At 44.4% G+C, this 24,216-nt stretch overlaps 1 long non-coding RNA gene across 2 annotated transcripts; it reads left to right on the forward strand.

Annotated features, from left to right (window-relative positions):
• Nucleotides 1-896: 896 nt before the first annotated feature.
• AI197445 (expressed sequence AI197445) lies at nucleotides 897-10,263 on the forward strand. 2 transcript variants are annotated; one of them, NR_045083.1, is made up of 3 exons: nucleotides 897-1,001; nucleotides 3,522-4,645; nucleotides 6,745-10,263. It is a non-coding gene; the product is annotated as an expressed sequence AI197445 (long non-coding RNA). The 2 variants fall into 2 exon arrangements; NR_045084.1 differs by lacking the exon at nucleotides 6,745-10,263 and having other exon boundaries at nucleotides 3,623-5,507.
• The last annotated feature ends 13,953 nt before the right edge of the window (nucleotides 10,264-24,216 follow it).

Genomic DNA, 24,216 nt, shown 5'->3' on the forward strand with positions numbered 1-24,216 from the left:
ACTGAGACTGGTCTGGGTTTCTGAATAAATTCCAGGGCATCCTAGGCTAGAATGAGAATCTGTCATCAACAAACAACCGAACTCAGAAAACAAAACAACCCACCACCACCACCACCACCCCCAACACACACACACACAACACACACACTTTTGGGTCCCTGCTCAAGTGACACTCTGTGGTCTTCTAGTTTTCACAGACTGACCTGTTGGCACATCTTTACTATCTCTTGGCTATCCAAATGTGACCACTTGAATAGACAGCCCTATATCCATGCATGGGGAAGCAACAGATAGTCCAAGAAATAGACATCTGTACAGGCACTGGGACACTAAAAATGGCACAAAGGGGGATGGATCAGTTTGAAAGTCAAGAGGAAAAAGCCCCAAGGCTTACTCTGGAGACCATTGTTATTTGGAATAGAATGCAATGCCATCCCCAACTGAAATATAGAAGCTATCATTGGGACACATGACCTTGAACTGGGAGGGAAGCGGGGGCAGGAGCTCAAGGCTGTGTTCTTTGATTTTTTTCCAGGTGACTTCAATGTACCTTTCCAACATTGGCACAAACACTGCTAATCTAGAAATCAGATCCTGACTTGCAAGGTGGCAAGCAGCTGGCCCTTTGGCTAGCAGCCAGGTCTGCAGCACAAGTAGAAACTTGCCAAGGAAAATAGAGCAGCAGGTTGAGGTTGGGGTTCATTCTGTCACGGGTCCCTTTGAATGTAGAAGGAGCTGCCCAAGAGAAGATTCTGCCCCACCCCCTGGGTGGGGTGGGGCCAGGGAGTGGAGGAGGATTGGCTAGGATTCAGAGGAGATGGGCTGGAACTTCCTGCTGAGCCTCCAATTCTCCAGGGAACCCCTCCCCGCACCCCCCACCCGGCCTCCCAGCCCCCACTCCACCCATGACTGTTTGTGTTGGGAGCTGCTTCGAGGCTGCTGAGCTGTCGACTAATGTCAAGGCTGACCTCAGCTGGCAGCGCCCTTCTCCTACTTCCCTGGTGAGTTGTTCCCCATGGGATGTTAGCCCATCTGCTTTTAGAAATGTGGCTGTCCCCAGCCTGTGTGGCCCCCCTCCCGGCTCCCCATCACTATCTCCTGGCTCAGCAGCTGGAATGCTGAGGCCACAGTGAGCGATGTCTCTGCACAGATTCAATCCCCTGTGCTCCAATCAGAATGTATTACCAGGCAGGGCGCGTCAGCTCGGCGATTTGGCTTCAACAATAAATCTCCTTGCTTTCATGAGTTTAAATCAGACTTTAAAACATCGCCCTTAATGTTCTTTTAATGCAGTTTTCTTCTGAATGAGTTCCCTTTAGGTCCAGTCCTTGTCATTAAGACACTCTCTTGGCAAAGGAAGGAGGGCTTCTTCGAAGAAAATCCTGCCAGTTTAGGAAACCAGTTGAATTGCCTTGGTGATGCCAGGAGCCTCTTTCGAATTTTATAAGGACACTTGAGAAAACAAAACTCTCTGACTGTAAATTTAATTTTCTCTTGACAGCTTCAGTGTCTCTGCAACCCCAGACGTTATCCATTACTTCTCTCTTCTGTAATTAAAAATCAAGGGATGGGGGGGGAAATGTACAGGATTAACAACTTCTAATTTTCATTGATGAACTCTAAGAGCTTATCGATAATGGGATCAGAAAAGCCGCCTCGCCTAAGCTTCATTTTTCTAGGTCGGCTGGTTTTAATGGAGGATCAAGCCCAGGGTGAAAAATATTCTGGCTTTCTAAAGAGTCCCAGTGCTAAAGTTAGGGAGAAGGGCAGGGCAGACCCACCGGAGCCTGCGGCAGGAGGTAGCTGAGAAACAGGCTGGCCTTGCCAGTTTCACAGACTCAGCATTCGGGCTTGGGGAGCTGATTACGGGGGAAGATTAAAAGGCTGTCATTCACACACATGTTCCTCTGCTGTGGATGGCTTCAGTAAGAGAGGGGCTTGCACGTATCTGCTTAGGCGGAAGAAGGATATTTCCAATTAAAAGAATATTGGTGGTAATTTCTTTTGAGTTATATATTTGTAGATAACGCTCTATCATGGGATGAGGGCATCCATCCTGTTTATTACCCACAGGGATGTAGTTGAACATGGGTTTCTCAGAGAGATGCTGAGCTGGTCGATAGTATCTGGCTGCATCATCTCAAACGCTGTGACACACAGTCTCACAGCAATGGTGACAGGCATTTGACAGGAATGGCTATTAACATGCACGGATTCCATGAAGCACCCAAGGACAGGAGATGAGTTAAGATGTTCCTTTTAAAGGTAAAGCACAGATACAATGAAGCCTTGGTGAGTGACCTTGAGGTTCTTCTGTAGCAGACGGGCCTCTGCCGTGTGCAAACGGGCTGGGAGTCTGAGGTTCAGGCAGAAATCGGGTGATCTGGTCCCATCGCTTTCTTGCTCAGAGCTGGAAATGTCAGAGCATCTCTAGGGACCCAAAATGTACAGGACAGCAGAAAAAGCCAGAAGTCCGAGATTCTGTCAGAACAATGCCAACTTGATTGGCATCCTTGGGAGATGCTTAAAGCAAACCTAGGAAATCCCAGACAGCTAGGATGTTGCTTTCTGCAAGGTCCCCTGTTCTGGGTATTCTACCATCCCCCTTAGCAGCTGATCTACCTTCCCATCAGAACAAGCTCCATTGTCACAGAATTAAAATGTTGAAGGTATCTACAGCACTAAGACCCGTGGAGATGACACGTGAGTCAGGTAAGGATGTGGACTAGCCAATGGTCAAGCCTGAATGCCAGGCTTATAGTCCATGTGACACTGGGCACAACAACTTTTCTGCAAGATGAAAATCACTTTGGCTCCATCTCATGGGGGTTCTTATGAGCCTTAAATGAATAAATATGCCTAGGGTGTGTGAAATAGTGTCCACAATCTAGAAAACATCCAATCTTCCTGCCTCAGCCTTTCAAGGACTGGGATCAGAGCTTCTGAAACCACACCCCTGATCCAGCTCAATCATTTTTAATCAGAGACTTGGAGGCAGGGGTTGGGGCAGAGTAGTTACTGTAGCATATAATGTGATCCTATGGGGAACATACATGGATGCTTTTCATTTTAATTACTAAATATTTATATGTGATAAGAAAAATTATATGCCAATTATTTCCTGGACACTGTTGATTAGAGAGATAAATCCTCAAAATGTGAACAGATTCAAGAACCTGTGCGATTAAATATGGGCAAATTACAACACAAGCTGCATCGTGAAAGATAGGGAGACTGGCAGGAGCCTTCGGGGGCTCGAGGGCTGGGGAGAGTAACCTTGGTGCAGGAGGAAAGATGATGCTAGAATGGGTGGTAAGAGCATAGGGTTTCATATGATGTGTTGTTAAGTTTGGACTTTGTCCCAGAGGTGAAAGAATGTAGTTGTTTGAGAACTCTGTATTTAACACAGAGAGCTGATTGAGATGGCGTTGCCCATTACGAGATGATAGGAATAATGATAATGGAATGTAGGCATATATTTTTCACAATTTATTTTAATAAGGGTTCAAATTCCTTTCTAGTCTACCAACCACCAGAGATAGAAGAAAAGAAAGGTTATTAAGGAGAGTGGGCCTGTTTAGAAATAGTTCTTTGAGGTGACTCCAGTCTTCATTGCTCTCAGTCCAGCCCCCTAGCAAATATCCCACACGAGCCAGCAGCTGCAGACCAGTCCACGACGAATCAGCAAGTGCAGTCCAATCCAGAAGAAACCGCAAGGCTTGCTGACTGGCCTGAGTCCGTGGAAGGAAGCTCATGAGAAGTTCTTTGTCGAGTTTCTCTCTATGAAGCCAAGCTCAGCAACACAATGATGTAAGGCGAACAATACATGTGTGTCCTTAGTGAAGATTAGCGAACGAACAAGGCAGAGCAAAGCAAACCAATGCTTGAGCCCCCACTATCTGTGGGGTCATGTTTATCTTCCATCTAAACATCATGCCTCCTTTCACATGTCTGCTATAGCAAAACATCCTTTCACCTGTGTGCCCCAGCAAAACATTATTTGACATAACTGAAGTTTCTACTTCAATAGAGAGTGAGGAACACATGAAATCAAGGCATCTCTGAAAGGCAGGATGCTGAGCGGTCAAAGCTGAGTCAGGAGTGGATGCTGCATCAGCAACCAGCCCAGGCATGTAGGAGTTGGAGTCAGAAGGGTGATCATTAAGTGATGGCAAAGAAATTGATTCAGTTTGATTGACTCTAGTTGAGGAGCCTGCGGAGGTGGACGCCTAACATCAACAATACCTTTTGAGCACCCAACTCTTGGAGTTCTGGATACGAATGTCATGGGTCTTCGAGCACCTGTACACCGTGCTTTGATTTCTGCCTGGATCTGTCCTCCAGCCCTCTCTACCGACCCTTTCTGACGTTCCTTTCTTCCTGCATTCAGCGGCTATTGTTTGAGTGCTTACTATACATTCTAGAAGCAAAGAGACTGATAAATCAAAACATGATAAAGAAGCAATCTATGCTACAGGAAGGAAGCAACCAACAAAGCAAAAAGGAACCTGTCCAGTGTGTAAGGTGGCTAAAAAGCCAAGTAGGGTGAGGGGATGGGGACTCCTGGGAGGGGAGGAAGAGTAAGAAGCCATGACAACTGGGAGGTCAGGAAAGACACAGGTGCAGTCATGGTCATTTGTAACAGGTATGTTGGGTTTGAACAAGAGATGGAAGTATCATGGGGAAATAACTTCGGTGAAGGGGATTGTGAAGACAAATGTTGTGAGCAGGGAAGAGTCATATTGTCCATACGGAGCAACTGGAGTCTGGAGACTGTTGCCTGTAGCTGTAGCATCTGCCACTTAACCCAGAATATATAACACAATTTTAGATTATCATCTTGCCCAGTATGTCTCTCCTCTTGAGTTCCTCACCCTTTCTGCATTCAATCAATTTGTCCCAGCCTGTCCTAACCCTGAGCATGCAGCTTTCTCCAAACCTGCAGGATTGCAATCCTAGCTACTTTGGAACCTTCAGTGGGAGCATGCTAAGTTCAAGACCTGCTTGGGTTACCAAGCAAGTTCAAGGCAGCTTGAAAAGACCCTCACTAGAAGTAAAAGACTGGAGATGTAGCTTGGTGACAAAGTGTTTGCCTGGCCTGTACAAATGCCCTTAAGTTCAATCCCCAGTCTACAAAAGTACAATTTTTAAAATCAAAAGAATTGCAGGGAGCACTCAGAAGGATGCAAGACAACACTGACCTCTGACATTGGGTATCCCATTTCTAGCTGGATTTTCAGTCTAGGAGCCAGGTTTGGGAGTAGGGGAAAGGCTCAGGCTGTAAGGTCGGTCAAGCTGATGGTTTCCAGGAGAAAGAAGCCAAATTCTAGCTTAAAGGGGGAAGAGAAGCTGTTCTAAAGCTTAAGTATGGAGATCCTCCTGGAAGGGTCTGTGTCATGCAGACGCAGCCAGGCAAGAAACAAGGAGTAATGATTCTAAAACCGAAATGTTTCCCAGGTCAGTTCAGAAAAGGTCTGGAAACAGGAAGTTTAGATAAACATCGAGGTGGCTTTAAGCAACATTAGGAGAGCTGCTGTGAATCCAACTTCTAGGCACAAGGAGTCCCGAGGATGCAGGCAACTCAGAAGAGACTTGGTTCTAGCCCAAGGTCAGGTTCATCTCAGTCAGTGTTAAGTCAGTGTTGATAAGTCCGTCAGTGATAAGTCAGTGTTGCCAACCTCACATTCTTGGTACTCCGCCTAAGGATAAGTTCAGGCTAGGGCTCACCCTAATCACAGCAAATGGCTCAGTTTGAGAATTTGGTAGTGGCTACAACCTAGAACCCACAAAACCTCCAGAACTTTATCAACAATTTGGTTGTTGGTCTAAATCATTTGCCATTTCCTATGCCATACCTATGCCATGCCTCTTCACAGAGGCAACTTCCCAGCCTCTTGAATTTGGGCTTAGTAATACACTTTGGTGTGCGATAATTAAGTGAGCACAATCATGTCCCAAGCAAGCATTTTATAAGGCTATAAGTCTGCCTTTGGCCCTGGCCTGGTAAGCTTCAGCCATCACTTTGGTTAGTTTGATGGCCCCAGAACATAAATGGAGACATGAGATTCACCAGCCAGTGTACCCTGCATCCAAGCTGCCAGCCAAACCCAGGCTAGACCAGCCCAACCTCAGATACCCCCCACTTTAGAAGCAGTGATGAGTGACATCTTCTTTAGATGGGATGACAAGACCAAACAACTTTTCAGGCCTGCCTCCAGGTGCCTAGCTCACTGCTCTGCCCTCACAACCTTAGAACTAATTTGCTCATTTCGTTTGAGATGCTCCCTGGAAATCTACCACCTATCTGGGTTCCTTATGGCAAGAAACCTAGATGTCTCCATGCAGCTGACAGATAGTGAAAAGCGACAGGGCTGTTTCTGTAGACACCAGGGGCAATGACTGAGCTCGCTGTGTGTGTGTGCCTGCCAGTTGCTTTGTCACAGTGTCTGAAGGAGAACACTGAAGGTCTACAGTAGTTTGGGACTCACAAAAAATAATTCATTATGCATAATGGTAATGTTGGCAGTGCATGCCAAATGGTTAAATCTAATGTAGCATACAGTTTCATTAAGGCACAACAAAATTAATCTATCCCTTCCCACCAGGAGGTTTAAACAAAAGCAATGGGGAAGGAGCTGCATATAAAAAGCTGCAATTCATTAATGAAATGAAGACATGTAAAATAATTAGGCTTATAACAAGAGATCAGAGAACTAAATTAACCCTTGTGTTTACTTTGCACAGATGCAACGGAGAACTTTGGCAAATGTTAACTTATTATGGAAATGTCACTTCAAAGGATTAGCCTGGTGGCCTCCCATGAAAGGAATGACCTGTGTTGATCCCCAGCCTAATAACTTTTCATGACAATAGTCAAAGCAATATCTGCCAGGCACTTCATGTGGGACCGGGAGGCAAGAAAGAACGCAGGTACAACCGTGGGAAAGAAACTGCAAATGAAACAGTTAATTCAGAAGAAGTCAGACTTAGATGTTTACATGTGGCTTGCTAACTTGGCTAATTAATAATATTGAAGCGGACAGACTAATCTAAATCAATGGCAGGCTAAAGCTCTCCTTTGCCTGTTTAGTGACGATAAGCCAGGGGGACAGTTGAGCTTCCGTTCTTAATAACTCCCAGGTCCTCATCTTTGGGGATGGTTGGAGAAAACAACACCCTGACCACTTGATGGGAATAGAAGTGGTCAGGACAGAAGGATTTGGGAAATGGAAAGAGCGCTTCTCAGCAGTGCCCTCCCAGCCCAGGGTGAGATGTTCTAGGTCTTGGTTCATATTTCTTGCATCTTAGTTCCCCACTGAAGGGGCTGAAATACAGCTTTCCAATTACAAGTTTTCATGGTTCTTTGTAGAGAAATTCAAGTCTATGCTCTAAAATAGGTTCACCGTGTAAATCTGGACTCTCTATCATGCCAATTCGACTGGGGATAGGCCCACCGGTCAGAGGGGAATGAATGACTGTGATAAGAGTCATCCACACCTCTCCTGTAGAGAGCTGGGAAGGACAGTGCCCAAGGCCTGGTGGCAGTGACTGTTGTCAAGAAAGAAGAAAATGGCCTACCTGGCTGACTCACAAGGGAACCTCTCCATGGAGGTGGGAGACGATATCTTTGTAGGGATTGATATCCCAGGAGCAGCCAAAAAGGACAACTTAGGTTACATCACTGTCTACAGCTCCTGGACACTCCTACATATCACACTGAAGGTTATACGTGCTCCTGTGTGTTGCACAGCAGTGACACAGTCTCTGTTTTAGCTTGCCTTATGCTGGTAAAAAAAAATAAGCAAACAAAACCAAACAACAACAATAGCAAGGAGTTACACAAAATACTCTGGGAATCGAGATTAGCATTTGTTATTTGTTGGATTGTTGGCTTTAAGAAACAGGGCTTCCCTATGTAGTCCAAGCTATTCTTAAACTCCAGAACTCTTATCTCTACCTCCTATGTGCTAGGATTATAGGCTTGCACCACCACACTTGGCCAAAATTATCATTTTTTGACTTACAGTTTGTAATAAGCCTTTCCCTAACATTGTCATGTTTCCTCATCCAAAGGTAATAAGTTCCATTTTATAAATCAGCAAGCCACAGTGTATTGGCTAAGGAATTAGCTTAAAATCATTTTTTAAAATGTTTAAACAAAGTATGTGTATGCAGATGTGTGTGTGTGTGTGTGTGTGTGTGTGTGTGTGTGTGTGTGTGTGTACACAAGTGCATGAACAGCCCAATACACATGTAGAAGCCAGAGGATAACTTCCAGGAGTTGATTCTCTTCTTCCCCCATGTTGAGGCAGGGTCTGTTGTTTGTGTCAACCTTCTGGACAATTCTGTCATTGCCTCCCATCTCTATGGGGTGCTGAGTTTACAGAAAGTAAGCTATCGCTGCACCACCTCATCTGGCTTTTTAATGTAGGTTTTGGAATCAAACTCAGGTTTCCAGCATTGTTGACTTTTATCTACTGAGCCACCTCACCCACACCCCTGAGGTCATCTTAAAGACAACTATGGTATTTGAAGGTTTTGTAGATGCCCACATCTTTACCTGTGGCACTTTCCCAAAGCAGCTGGATAACTGAGCATGTGCAACTATGAGCAAAGAGGAAAACCCCCAGATCATTGCCCTCTGAATGACTCTTACCAGCTCTCCAAGCTCCCTGTGGAGTGGGGAGCACAGAGCTCATGCCCTCATGCTCTCCCTCCCGCTCTAGTCCCCTACCATCGCCTGGGACAGGAAAGTAGGTGACAGAATGAATAGACAAACTCACAGGGTAGCTGGAAGAAGTCTTCATGGCCTAGTTTCCTAAAGAGAGCCCAGTGAACAGTAACTGTAATATCCAAACCTCAGTGTGAGGCAATTGCTTCCGCACGCATACAAGTCCTTAAGGAAGAGTATTGGAAACTAGAGGAGTTTCTGTGGACACGGAGCAATCTTATTAAAGTAAGCTCTACCAATGCAGGAAAACTACCAGCAGCCAACACATCAGCACAGGGGCTTCCCATATAAGCCCAAGCCCCAGTGAAAGGAGGCAAGTGAGGGGGCTGGGACATCAGTTTTCTTGTGTTCACACTTTTCTCTCGCTCCTGCACAAGTTGCTTTCCTAATCACCCACTTGTTCATTAAGTGCTGTTCTGGGCCTCACCGCATCCTGACGTTACACAGAGCACCTCTTTCATCCCATCTCCCTTGATCTCCCCACTAACCTGGAAGACACAGTTTCCTCTCTTTTAAAAATGAGCAAACTGAGACCCCGTAAAGTTGGATGCCTCCTTCCCCATGCATGCCATGGCTCCTATGAAAACTGCCTTAGGAACCCCAGGCTCCTGTGTGCCCTCCACTACCTTTGCTACTTTCCCTGCCCACTCTTTACCCTCCAATCTTGCTAGAATTCTGCAGTGATTGTCCTCAGGAGAGAAGGCATTTCCTCCATTATCCATATATCCCAACTGAGGTCCCAGGACCATTCTGGAATAAATGAGAACTTAGAACCCCTTAGACTGTAGTAATCATTATTAATTGTTAGTAATCCACTTTGCCTGCTGAGCCACACTGTAATTTCCAATGCTAAGTGGAGCAGTCCCCCCCTGAGAGGTTGTGTCCTTGATAGGACTTCATAGAAAGAAATCAGTTCGCACAACTTTACAGACCCGAGTCCAGAGCTTAGCCCGTGTCCTGTGTGTGCCAAATGCTCAGCAAAGATTTCCCTTGAGTGAACGAGTGAAGGAAGGAAGGAATGAATTGTTCTGAGAGGCTCCCGAGGCTTCTCTGATACTCTCAGATCATGCCTGCTGATGCACACTCTTTTGGGAGGTGGATAAACAGCACCTGGGCCTGCTCAAAAGGTAGAAGATGCAGAAGCAGGGTTCCCAGCCCTTTGTGAAGCATCCTTTACGGTTCATGCCGAGCACGCATCTGAGATTCCCCTTGAAGCTTGGTAGAATTTGTTTTTAGGATTACCTGACAAGCATTAAAAGCAATTGACTTCAGAGCAAATATGAAGGAGTCACTTTGCTCGTTGTCATTGATTTGGTGGAGAACAAAAAGAAAACCAAGTGCAGATCTATTATTGTTTTTAAGGGGAAAAAATGTTTTAATTATTCGGGAGGAGAAATCTCTATCCCACCACCCATTCTTTGTATAAATTATATTTAAATAAAATTGAGAGGATTTATATAGCTAGGAACTGGCACACATTCAGACCTGAGGAATCACGATGTGTGGGAGGTTCTCAGTTTCACAAACAAATGAATAAAAAGAAATAATAAATACACTTGCCAGGCGTTGTGGCACACACCTTTAATCCCAGCACTTGGGAGGCAGAGGCAGGCAGATTTCTGAGTTCGAGGCCAGCCTGGTCTACAAAGTGAGTTCCAGGACAGCCAGGGCTACACAGAGAAACCCTGTCTCGAAAAACCAAAATAAATAAACAAACAAACAAACAAACAAACAAACAAAGTTAGTGTGCTTTAAGGTCCTAAGTCAAATACAGGGTGTTTTGTGTTTTGTTTTGTTTTGTTTTGTTTTGTTTTGCAGTTTTCCCCTCTATAATCTGCTTTCCCCCTCATCTTTTCTATCCTACTCCACCCCCTCTGGAATTTAGATTGCTTACACCCAAATAACTGAATTGTAAACATGTCCAGAAGTAACTGTCACCAGCCTCCCAAGGACCTGGTGCTCTGAGTCTCTGTATTTTTAGGGTGGGTTTGCTTCTGTTTCTGAACACATTGGCTCAGTACTCTAGAATCACGTCACCAAACCCTGAGGACCCCAGGCCCCAAACAAGATGTGCACTCTGAGCACCCCCACTTCCATCAGTATCCTCAGACCAAAGGCCTACACTTCAAAACTCAATACATTCTAGTTTTAGGAGACTTCCCCAGTCTGTGCCTACACTGAGCTTTGGATAGGAAATCTTCCTCCTCACTCTCCAGGAAAAGAGAAAAAGACCCTGGAAGTATGATTCACGAGGGACAGGGAGTCTGCTGCCAGGCCCAAAGTGCTTCCCTTGGGTGCCTGCATCAAACTGCAGGCATTTAGAGGAGTGTGACATGTTCAGTTTTATGTTAGATAATTTTGTCATCCAGTTTTCAACTCAGACTTTGGAACATGACTGACAGAGGGAAAAGGATATACTAGCACTGAAAAATAATCTCAGGTGAGTTTGAAGGGAGTTTTGAGCCATCAAAGAAAGCACCGAGGGCCTCCAGAGTGACTGTTTTAAAGGACAATATTTCCTAATATGGAGCGTTTGATATTTTTGAAAGATAGATATGAGTTTTCCCTGTCTCCGATAGAAGATGTTGTGTTCAATAAAGGTTGTCAGGATGATACTGTATCTAACATGAACTCTTGTGTATTCAGGTTAGCTTCCAAAATTTGACTTTTAGTAATGTGTTGTGGGACTTGGCATGTGTGCACACAATTATGCATACCCATACACATTTAACACACACACATAAACAAAACACACACAAGTAACAAGTCCGCCCATTTAAATTGAAATTTTCATCCCAATAGGCTAAATTCTGTTAGTTTGTACAAGTTCTCTGAAATTAATAGATACATACAAATTTACTACCAAATTCTCTTCCTTGTTCCCTAAATTTTCTTAGAAAAAATATAAATGCATTTTAGATATATAAATGCATTAGTGTGTATACATATACATTTAGATATAAGGGAAATATGTAATTCAAACATAAGTTATAGAAACCGTCCTAAGAAGTTTTAAGGATAGCATTTGAGGGCTTGGGTTTATTCATGACTAAAGACCAGGTTGCCAGGATACTAACTGGATTTGTACCTATGATTCTGAGGAGATACACAAAGCCTCTCCTGTTTATGGTTGCGCTGTCAATACTCAAGTGTGTCAGGTCACTCCCTAATATTAGACTTTTAGGATCTCTATCAGTACATTTTCTTTACCACATCTTTTAATTCAGTTTGGCTCCTTACTACTGCATTTTGTGGTACCTACCCCCTGGATTCCTCATTAAAACATTGAATCAAAGATATTTAAATGGCATCCAATTGGGTCTCCTATTGTTTTTCCTAGTTCTGTAGCACCATCTTAACGAGGCCATGTCAAACCAGTTATATGTTATCATCAATACAGTTGGTTGTTTATATATGATACAACTGAATGTTTACATATCATCCTGGGAAACTGGACCAGTTATTGAATTGTCTCTCAACGTCTTCTTCAGTACTAAGCCCTCAGGAGCTATTCGTCTCCTTATGTCATTGCTAAAAGGGCTCTGACAGTATTTCTGACGTTCTCAAATGGAGTTTAGAAAGGATCTCCCAGGCGCAGGCTGCTGGGCAGGTTGCTTAGTTCTCATGACCACGGAAGAGACAAGGCAGCACTCTGTTCCTCTCTCCTTTCTGAAAGCCCTCCTCAGCCAGTCAGCCCTTTGCCACCGAGTCACCAAACCTCCTCTAACAGGGACCCCTGCGTGTGTGCGGCTCGTAAGGGACCCGTGCAGCTTTTCTCACGGCCACTCTCCATCCTGCTCCAAATACAAGCCAAGCTGAAGTGAGCTGTCTGGCGCCCTGGAGGCACCTCACCATTGCCATCATTGCTGAAGGGTTCAAACCCTGCCGTCTTAGCACTCAGTGGACAGCAAACAGACAATGCAGTGGTGGAATAGAACAGTGGTGAAGCCTTTTTGGGCTTGCCAGCCCCATTTGAAATCCCACGAAAAGTATTAAAATGCACCCATAGTGTACTGTAAAAATACTATTGGTACTGTAAAGAAAACGGGACGAAGTCTTTTATTTTCTTTTTAGGTTTTATATTCCTTATAATATGTTCGTACATATACATCATTGTTCATCTCATACGTGCTGTGCTCCCCTGATGTCCCTCCGTTAACCTCTCTCCTCTCTTAAGGAAAAATGTCTGTTATACCTTTGTGCTTTGAAATTATTTTACTTCAAATATCATGATCATTTATAATATGTGATTTTACTGTTATTAGTGTTATCTTTTTGAGACACGTTCTTATAGTCCAGAATGGCCTGGAACTCACTATTTAAGTAAGCTGGCTTCAAATTCATGGGAACCCTCTTGCCTCAGCCTGTATGATCTCTTAAAAATAAATACCCAGTGGTCTCAAAGGCTGGTTGGCCTCTCTTTGCACTGACTAATATTGTCCAATGCTTTGTCCAATAGCATGTTCCACATATGAGAGCTGCCTAAAACTCTTCGTAACCCTTGTCTATTTATCTACACCAGAAAGAATACCACCACCTTGCTTGCTCTCAGATGGCTTCCTACCACCCACAGTCACCTTCTTCTGTGAAATTGCTCTTCTTTTTAGTTTTCATTTTTGACCACTTGATAGGATCCATTTACCACTGTCAAAAGTTTCCTGTTTCGGTTACAGTTGTATTCAACATAAACATCCGGAAGAAGATCATTCTCTTTTCTATCCTTCAGTAAAGTTCTATGTGGACAAAACACTTGCAGATTTCGTGTTTACTTTGTCCAACAGTGCCCAATGGCTTTTGTTGAGTTTTATATCTGTTTAAATCTTCCGCTATACCAGGAAGGTAACTCTTTCACAATGTCTATCTTAATGAGTTCTTATAGGTCTTAGTACTATACATCATAAACATGACCAGGTCTTTCTGAACAGGTAAGAAGCGAGCCCGCCCACGCACGTGTAACCAGTTGCAGCCCGTAGAACAAGAGAAGCAATGATACCTCTTCTGGGCAAAGACACGGGGAAGCTCCGGAGAGATTCCACAGCAGACTCGGATACCATTGATCAGGTGGTAGATCTGAACTGATGAATCACACACAGCATGGCAGTCACTCAAAACCCACCCATGAGAAAGAAAGAAACTGTCTTTGTATTGATCTACCTACATTTCAGGTTAGATGCTCCGCAGGATAACCCAGCCTTTGTTGACCAATACAGTTGTTCCATAGATTCTTTTGGAAGTTATATATATGTATATACATATATATATATATATATATACATATATATGTATATATACACACATATATTACATATATAAAACATATATACTATACATAATTATAACATATATAATATGTATTAATTATACATATTTGTGTGTGTAAATATATATAATTGTTATATAATCTATTGACTAATATAGTTTGTCTATAGATTCTCAGAACATATATATATACATATATATATGTGTGTATATACATATAGATAGATAGATAGATAGATAGATAGATAGATAGATAGATAGTGTGTGTGTGTGTGTGTGTGTGTGTGTGTACCATTAGAGCAGTCATGAGTAATGGTGGTTGTGTTTCTTTTGTTCTAATACTTAGGTAATTAAATTTTTATGAATACTAAACTTGACAGTTAATGAAATTGACACAGTGTTACAGTTTGCCGCTCCTTACCTCAGGGTTTGTTAGTTTTGATTTGCACTTTCCCTGTGTGCTCTTTCAGGTCCCAGACGTTTGCCGAGACCTTACAGAGCAGAAAGGCCCTGAGTCCTGGGCTGAGACCATCTAAAGGTGAACAGGGCCCTGACTGGGCTGGCCACAGTTATATAATGTCATGGGGGAAGGGGAGACTGTGCCTTCACAGGTGAGAAGAGTGTGACTGGCACTCTGACTTAGACCCCAAACAACAATGGCACAGTAGGGAAGCTCACAGACTGATGCTGGCAAGTCTCCCTTTGTCTCCTTCATCTTCCTCCATGGGAGCAGAGCCCTTAGTTTTCACCTTTCTTCTCTTACCTCTAGACCTCAGAGGACACTCTCCCTATCTTATTATTATGACTTTAATGTGGTAGGTATGCTGTAGCTTAGAAAAGTCCAACATAATAAATACCGATCTTATCATACACACAAACACACACACACACACACACACACACACACACACACGGATGGTAACTTGCTTTTTTAAAAAAAAAAACGGTTCCTTGCCCCATAAAATGAATTCAACTTTGGTCTCCCTAAAATAGCCCACTCCCTTGGTGCATGTTAAATATAATTCAATTTACAAAAATTCGATTTGCATATAACCTTTTCTGCAGCACATCCATTGTGCAAAGCAATGTACACTTGTAATTGGCTGCAAATTGCCAGGAGACCACGCTTGCACATATTGTTCCTAGATGTGCAATTTTTTTTTCTTAGTCTCCATGGGATAAGGGGGGTGGAGCGGCTGAAATTCCAGTTGTTCATCTGATCCCATTGGCTATGCTGAGGAGGGAGGTTTGTCAATTATTCGGAGGCTGCACGTGCTAGTGCAAATCAATGCGGTGCATTTAGAAATGGGAAATAGGGAGAGGCTAGGCCACTGAGCCTGGACTGCCTGGCTGCGGTTGGTGACAACTGAGGATGCCGGCAAGCCCTCTTTATCTCAGTGCCTGACAGGTATCAGGAGGAGAAATGAAGCAGAGGACAACTCACAGTAGTGGCTGGGCTATCAGTCGTCCCCCATGAGATGAAAACAGCAGAGCTGAGTCCAGTGACCTGGGCCATGTGGATAAAGAGAATGAGCCCCAGCTGCACCAGTAGCTCCAGTGTCCTGCCCTGGGAGCCTTCTGGCCACAGGAATGTAGCCAAGGCATTTAGCAAAGAGCAGGACGAAAGTGTGTGTGGGAGGGAGTGGGGGACATTTTCTCACGCATCGGCGTAAGAGGCACAAGTGGCATCTTTTTGCAGCAAATTAAATTAAACTAGATTATTGCCGATGATGCCAAGTCGCATTTAAAACCCTTTCCAACCTGAATATTAAAAACCCTGCCTGGCACATCCTGCTCTCCTTTCAGAGATAAAGCTCAACTCGCACACAGGCTGCTGCCTTGCCTCACTGAGCCTCACTCCCCGCCTCTTCTGATTAGGCCTCTCTCCCGTCTCCCCTGGGATTTCATCTGGGAGGCTAACAGCACTGGTTCCCCAGGCTAGCCTGCAGGGTGTGTCAGATACCTGGGGAAGAGTCAGGCCCCTCCCTCTAGAGACCTGGGCTGTACCGCCAGAGCTTGGAAGATGTTCTGAAAGGAGCCTAGAGATGCCTACCTAGACCTCATTTTCTTGGTACTTTTTTTTTTTTTTTGCTGGAGGGAAAAGCTCCTTAGGCCCCCATGTAGCTGAGAAGTCTCTCACACTGCAAGTTCAACTCCCTGAAGGCAGTGCTTGGCTCCTTCTGGTTTTAAGGTAGGTGTTATAAATTGCCTGCCATAAACTCCCTGGAAGCAGATGAGGTACCACATCAGCTAATAAGCAACAATGACTTGACAACTGGAGTTTCTGCTCAACCAAGTAAGAACACTGAAAACTCACAAAGCTGTGCTTGTGGTAGCTGCTTTAAAGTTCTATTTTTATTTATTTTATTTATTTTTATTATTTCTGGAGGGGTTGTTTTGTTTTGCTTTGCTGTGGGGACCAAGTCTCATTCTGTAGCCTAGACCGACCTAAAATGCATTATGCAGCTGTGGCCTTAAACTCAGGGCAATCCCTCTGTTGCAAACTCCCACGTGTTGAGAATTATAGGCATGAGACACTATACCTGAGTCCCTGGGAAAACTCATCTCAGCCCACTTCCAACATAAAATTGTTTATCTGGGCAAATCTCCTTTTTCTTTTTTAGTGTGGTAGGGCACCATACGACTCTGAGCCATTGGCACAGGAGTCCTCACACTGGTGCCCTTAGAGGCAGATCACACATTGCACTGGGCAGTGCTGGCCCTGGGAAGAATGGGGCTAACATGTTTTTAATTAAGTTTGATTTCAAGGGAAGGAAATGGCTTTGTGAGCAAGCCCACTCAGTTCTTATACATGGTTAGCTCCTGTGCTCAGCGCTATCCTGGACAATACACACAGGCTCTAAGTAATTGCCCCGCTCTGACTCACAGGCTGAGAGTGGAAATGAAATCACAGGATGAGCTGGCAGTGCCCAGTCCCTTGTTGTCAGAGTAAATGGGAAGTCCCCTTCCCTGTCACCAGTGCTGCTGATACATGGGCATGACCAACAGCTGGGCAGGACAGGTCAACAAGGGCAACCTGTAAAACTAACAGAAGGCCAGAGCCACTGCCTGGTGGCCTGCATGGGCCCTTTGTGTGAAGGGCTGGAAGTACTAAGCCCTGGCAGATGCAGGCATCCTGAGCCCCTCTCAGAAGACGCTCCTGTACTCTTTCTATTCACATCCAAGCCATGTTGCTGAGACAGTAAGTGGCTGCGGAGGAGGCTGAAGTAGATGAGGTTGTGCGTGTCCCTTCTGTTCTCGGGAAATATCAGTAGGGAATAGGAGAATAAGGGATAAGTCATGGTTTCTACAGAGACAGTTATTTCCTATGCTTGCTTCTCCTTTCATATGTACCAGTATATTCAACAAAGCCTGCAAGACCTAAGTGGAAGGACCTGACCCAGCAGAGGCCACTGTATCACGAAGCAACAGTGACCAGGTCAAAGTCTTCCACCAAGGTTTTAGAATGTGGAAAGCCACCACTGGACCTTTGGGTGTCCTCTCTATTTATCTCCATTAGGGATGTAGACTCCAGGATCTTCTGGGTTAAGTCCTTGGAATTTTATTTGAAGAAGCCTTCTTTCTTTCTTTCTTTCTTTCTTTCTTTCTTGCTTGCTTGCTTGCTTGCTTTCTTGCTTTCTTGCTTTCTTGCTTTCTTGCTTGCTTGCTTGCTTGCTTGCTTGCTTGCTTGCTTGCTTGCTTTCTTGCTTTCTTGCTTTCTTGCTTTCTTGCTTTCTTGCTTTCTTGCTTTCTTGCTTTCTTGCTTTCTTGCTTTCTTGCTTTCTTGCTTTCTTGCTTTCTTGCTTTCTTGCTTTCTTGCTTTCTTGCTTTCTTGCTTTCTTGCTTTCTTGCTTTCTTGCTTTCTTCCTATCTACTAGATATGTTAGCAACACAGACATGGTGCATTTCAGAGGTTTCCTCTAGCCAGCTTTCTTCGGGAGAGGCATAGAATAGAGCCACAGAAAACTGGAATAGTGACTCATTATGGCTAGTGGAAGGGGATGTTTAAGAAATCTTTTTCTGAGTCAGGTGGTGGTGGTGCACGCCTTTAATCCCAGCACTTGGGAGGCAGAGGCAGGCGGGTTTCTAGTTCGAGGCCAGCCTGGTCTACAGAGTGAGTTCCAAGACAGCCAGGACTACACAGAGAAACCCTGTCTCTAAAAAACCAAAAAAAAAAAAAAAAAAAAAAAAAAAAAACCAAACAAAAAACAAAAAACAAAAAAAAACAACAACAAAAAAACTTTTCTGGGCTGGAGAGATGGCTCAGTGGTTAAAAGCACTGACTGTTTTTCCAACAGTCCTGAGTTCAAATCCCAGCAATCACATGGTGGCTCACAACCATCTGTAATGGAATCTGAGGCTCTCTTCTGGTGCATCTAAAGACAGTTCATATATGTATGTATATATATATTAAATATATATGCATGCAGTTCTGTGGTCACCTGACTTGTGTTCACTCGAGCTGTAGCATCCCACTGTGGTGAGATGGTAGGTGGAGCCGGAGTCACCTGAAGACTCAACAGAACTGGAAGTCCAAGGATGTCCATTGGTGCCAGCTGCCAGCTGGAATTACTGTGTATGTTTTCATTGGGTGGTTTGGGCTTTTTACTATTGGCAGCTCATTCCAAAGAGAGGGTGTCCTAGAAAGAAAGCCCGTGTCGTGTGTGGTCAACAGCAAGCCATAGGACCTTCTAGCTCACAGAAACAGAAACTACGTAATGGATGAATGATGGGAGGTGAGATTGATTCAGTGCAGGGGCCGTCTTTGAAAATTATTGCAGACATGTATTATTGAAGCTGGTCCTATAGCATGACTGATCTTATATATATGGGGTTCTTATAACAGCCCCCCTCCCTTCAGCTTTCCCAAAGGTAAAATGTTACTGAGATCATATTCGAACTCTCTGATAAATTAATGAATGCCTCCTTATAAACCGTGCTCTTATTATTAGCCTGACTCGTCACTGCCACCTGGGAGTCAGTCCACAGAAAACAGCCACAACATTACATGTATCTCAACAACAAAATTCCATTAAATTCGTTGAAATAACACAGACATTCAAATTGAGTACAGATCAAATCCTATTACAAACAAATTGCATTAGGTTGTCTCCAAAAATCCAGTGGAACCAGATGTTTTTGCAAGCCCTACTTTCTGCAAGCAAATACTCCATGTTAGCAATGTGGAGGACTGGCGCTGAAGGAAACAGCCCCTGACATCTGCAAGGGTGGGATTTAGGCTCATTATCTTTTAGTCTTAAGTCCCAACACCTTAAAAATCTAAAAAATGTTGGCAAGATTCGTATGTGTGGGATACCTGGGAAACAGTTACATTATGGAAGTTGCTTCTTTTTTCTCCCATCAGGCTTCTCTTCTGGACCATAGCAGGGTGGGATCCATTTGACTCTTTAGCAGGGATTTGGTGCCCTCATAGTGAAGAAGCCCGACCAACAGCTGGAAGCCTCGGCCACACCAATAACCTTATGCACTGCAAGAGTAAATTCAAAACAGAAGAAGGGCTTCAAACTGCCTGAAAATGTGGATGACTGCTAGTTAGCTCCTTGTCACTGTGGCAACCTATGTTAGAGAAGCAACCTGCAAAAGGGAAGATGTTGTTCTACTAGTGATTCCAGTCCATGGCCAGCTGGTTCCATTGCTGTGGACCTGGGGTGAACCTGCGACATCATGTTAGAGCATTGATGAAGCAAGCTGTTCAGCTCCTCCTATCCGGGAAGCAGAGATGAGGTGGGTGGAGTGGGTGGGGATGGGATAAGATGTATCTTTTAAACGCATGCCCTCACCACCTTCCTCAAGATCTAGCTATCCCAGAACACTGCCGTGAGAGGAAGCCTTTAGTATCTGAGCCTTTGGAGACACATTGTATCCAAACATTGTATCCAAACAATAGCAATAAGCCAAGCGAGGCTCTTGCTTTATTTTGTCTAAGTATATATCATATTAATGATTTTCTCCTTATCCTTGCTTCATAGTCCTAAGAGGTTAGGTCACATCTATAAACACTATCTAATGTCATTATGCTTGCAGATGGCAAGCCATCACCCAGTAAAAACATTCCTAGAAGTTATTCCAGTCCTTCCCTCCACCCACTGAACCTCTGCTAACCACAGTCCTGTGTCAGATGGCATTGTTCCTTCCCGGTGGAGCTCAGAACATTCCAGCATTTCAAGTTGCCCCACAGAACTTTCTTCCTTCCCTTTGACCAAAACACACACGGGAGAAGAGAGAGGGTGTGAGGGTGTCTTTTTTTTTTTTTTCTTATAGCAAGAGTCCAGACATGAATCTGCCTGCTCACACGGGTTCCCAAAAATACGCCACATCTAAAACTGGAGATTCCCAAGACAGACACCATTTGTTCAAGCTATCTTCATGTTACCGTCCCTTGTGAATTCAGCCATTTCTATCCCTGTGTCTTTTTCCTCCATTACAGAATCCCATTTCCTCCCCTCCCCCTAGTTCACTGCCAAATTAACCTCGTTCTTTCTACCAAAATTCATTTAATTGACTGTTTCGTTTTGTCTCACAGTTAGACGCCATATGTACTACATTATTTGTGTTTGGGTTTTCTCTGATTCTGTCTGAAATGAAGCAAGCGTGGCCTGGGAACTTGCTGAAATACCAAGATTCTGCAAAGCTGGAGAGGTTCAGAGACACACACAGAAGGAGACAGAGTTGGGGCGGTACTTTCCCAGATGGGCCATAGTCTTTCCGGTCTCTCTTATACTTACCCTGTGTATCCTAGTAGATTATCAGCACTTGAAAGATAGGAATCAGGTCTCTGCTCCTATTTGTCACTCCCCTGTCAGCACAGTCAGCCCAGGGTTCTGCTCTTTGCGGACACGCCATGCTAACAAGTGAATGGCCAATGGTCCCAGACTAATCAGACCCAAGGCTCCCTTTCTTTGAAAGGATGGCTCAAAGTGTTGAGTAGATTTATAAGACCCTATGGAAGTAAATAAAGATACTGGTCCTGAACTTCCAAAACATATCACACAGGTGCCACCCTTGGGTGCCGTGAGAAGCTTCCATTTTAAAATGGTTGCTTCAATCTCACCCACATAGGCAATCCACAACAAAGAGCTTGTTTCTAGTGCCTTCCTAGTATATTCCTAAATGACAAATTTGACTCTAAGATGTTGGGCAGATTTAAGATTGCCTCTCTGTATCTGCTGTAGGCCACACACGCGACTGCAACAATTCAGGAAAAACTAGGTAAGTTATAATGAGCAACACTGCACTTCACACACTTCCAGACACTGCGAAGTCCACGGCCCACGGGATGCTTTGGTGTCTAGTGAGGCGTGGTCTCCACTGCTGAGGGAGCATTACTGCATCTTCTGGAGGAGAAGAATACCTCACATGGCAGGGAAGCTAGAGACGAAAGCCATGCTGTTGTTGATTTTTTTAAAAAATCTTTTATAGATCTACTTTGTTTTTATTTTATATGTATGGATTTTAGCCTGCATGTATGTATGTGACAGATGGCTATAGGAGAACTAGGACTGTAGTACTAGGACTTGAACCTGGGTCTTTTGCAAAAACAATAAGTGCTTTGAACCCTGGAGCCATCTCTCTAGCCCCATAAGCCATGTTATTAAGGCATTAATGTATCCATTAAGATGGAGTTCCTATGGTCTCAGCATCTCATTCTAAAAGCCATGACTCTATTACTATTGATAATTAAATTTATCTTTCTTTGATGTTTTATTTATGTGTGTGTGTGTGTGTGTGTGTGTGTGTGTGTGTACATGTTTCGACCTACCTTGGACACATGTTTGTGGTCATCAAAGGACAACTTCTGGTTGGCCCGTGAACTCCTACTCTTGGTCATCTTGCCCTCCCCACAGAAATTCCATTTTGATGTCAGTTTTGAAGAGGTCAAACACTCAGTCTAGAGCACCGACTCACTTTTTCTCCTCCACTCTGCTGAGAATGTCTTCATCGCGTGGTGTTGGCTTCAGAATCCTGGGTAGAAGCGGGTAAGAGGCAGCTTACCCAGTTGGCCTGGCCCAGCAGAGCGCGAGAATTCATGTTGGCAGCTACTAATTTTCATAAAGAAAGCTTTCTCGCTTTTTTTAAAATCCATGTTTTCTTGAAGTATATTTGGCTTGTGAACCCCGTATTTACATGTGTTTGGGGGAGAAAAGGACTGACAATCCTGCCTTTAATATGACCTCTCGCTGAGATGTCTCCGAAACAGAGAACAATTGGAGGGCTTTGGTTTACATTTCTGAATCTGTTCTATCGGTATGCCAAGGCCTCTGAAAGGTGTGACTGGTCTTTGTGGTACACATTTAGGAACTTTTTGCCTGGCCCAAACACAGCAGAGCTCCTATTTGCTAGTCTACTATGGCAAACGCTTGCCTTAAACATTGTTGTTTTATTGATCGGGTATATGACAGTAATTGCCCTTCAGCTTTATGCATTTTAATTACTTGCTTTTCCTCCTGTCTTTGAATCTCAGTGTGATGGGATCACAAAGGGTACAGCTCGAGTCATTTCAATAAAGAAATGAGCCCGTTGCAATGCTGGTGAGGTGGCCCTCTTTATCTGGCCAGTTCCAAAATGAAAAGCCTTCTTAAGAGACTCCGTGAAAACGGAGCTCACATTTGGCTGGCTGTGGGGTGTGCACAAAGCCTGGAAGGCCACAGTGTGGTGATGCACGTGTGTGCCTGTGAGCCTGTGCTCCTGCATGCATCTGTGCAGTCCCCTCCCAGAGATAGCAGCAACAAGGCTCTCTGCCTTTATCCAAGGCCCATCCAGAATGACAAGCAAATTAAGCTAAGGCTGTCTGCTCTCGATGCTCACAAAGGAGCAATTTCCTCTGTTCCCTGTGTTACTTTTTTGTCTTGTTGCTGTGACAAAATCCCATAGGAGTGGGAAGGGCGAACTAGGGACTTAAACTTGCTTCTTGTGACAGTAAGGTTTGTCCCTTCGGAGCCACGTGTTCGCATGTGCATGAATTTGGATGTGTGTCTATGTGGTACATGCATGTGAGGCTGGAGGCCAATTCCAGTTATTGTTCCTAGGTCAGGAGCCTGATCCAGTCAGCTTGGCAGGCTCTCTGGTCATCGAGCTCCAGAGATCTGTATGTCTCAGCTACGCAGTTCTCACCACTGCTCCACATCTGGGATTTTTGTGTAGTTTCTGGGGATCAAACTCAGGTTCCCATGTTTGCCAGGTAAGCATTTTACCAGTGAAGTCACCATCCCGGGCCCCAAGCTGCTTTTTAAATACCATGTTTTGTCTACAACTGTTTTCTCTCTTTCTGTTTCATCAAGAATCCCCACAGGACTCCGATATTTGTTCCACAGTCATTTCCTCCCTTGAAACCTTCATGAGGGACCCACCAGGAGGATCCTTCAGACACGGGTTCAAGTCTCTGTTAGATGGACAGTGACTACTCTGGGTGTCTGAGACCTGTGTCAAGTCTCAAGTCTTTCTCAGGGTGAGCTTTAAAGCACAAAAGCCACACTCTGTATTGACACAGTACAGTTAGCAACAACAACAACAACAACAAACAACAGTTAACCAGAAATAGAACTGCAAAAGCCAAAAAGCAAGCTTAGCACAATTAGGAGCTTTCCCCAAGCCATGGGTTTGATGGGTTAGCCCTTTCCTTTTGTTTTGGCAAGTGGTGCTGCTTTCCTGCTCTGTTCCAAGGCCCGAATGGGACTCCCATCATGGCGTTGGTTGGGCTAGGCTATGGGGGCCTGTAACAAAACACCACCTTAGAAACTGATTTTCTTAGATAGTTTTGGAAAGTCAACTCAATACACTGTGATTTGAGCACATGTGTGTCCACACACAAGTGGTCTCAATCGAAGTATTTCAGTCTCTGGGGCTATGGGCAGCTGAGCAAGTCTCAGTAAGGGCAGGATGCTTCGCCAGAAGGACCCAGGTCTCACTCAGACCCACTGACAGCTCCTCACACACAGAGCTTGCTCTGAAATTTTGGAGGGCATTTTTTTAACCCTTGCAGTTACCATGTATCTGGTATGTTTGGTCCATGTATTCTCTGTAAGAGATGAATAGTGATTGTGTTAGTCAGGGTTTATGTTCTTGCACAAATCATGACCAAGAAGCAAGTTGGGGAGGAAAGGGTTTATTCAGCTTATACTATCACATTGCTGTTCGTCACCAAAGGAAGTCAGGACTGGAACTCACACAGGGCAGGAAGCAGGAGCTGATGCAGAGCCGTGGAGGGA

The sequence above is a fragment of the Mus musculus genome, chromosome 13 (assembly GCF_000001635.26).
Source record: "Mus musculus strain C57BL/6J chromosome 13, GRCm38.p6 C57BL/6J".
NCBI lineage: Eukaryota > Metazoa > Chordata > Mammalia > Rodentia > Muridae > Mus > Mus musculus.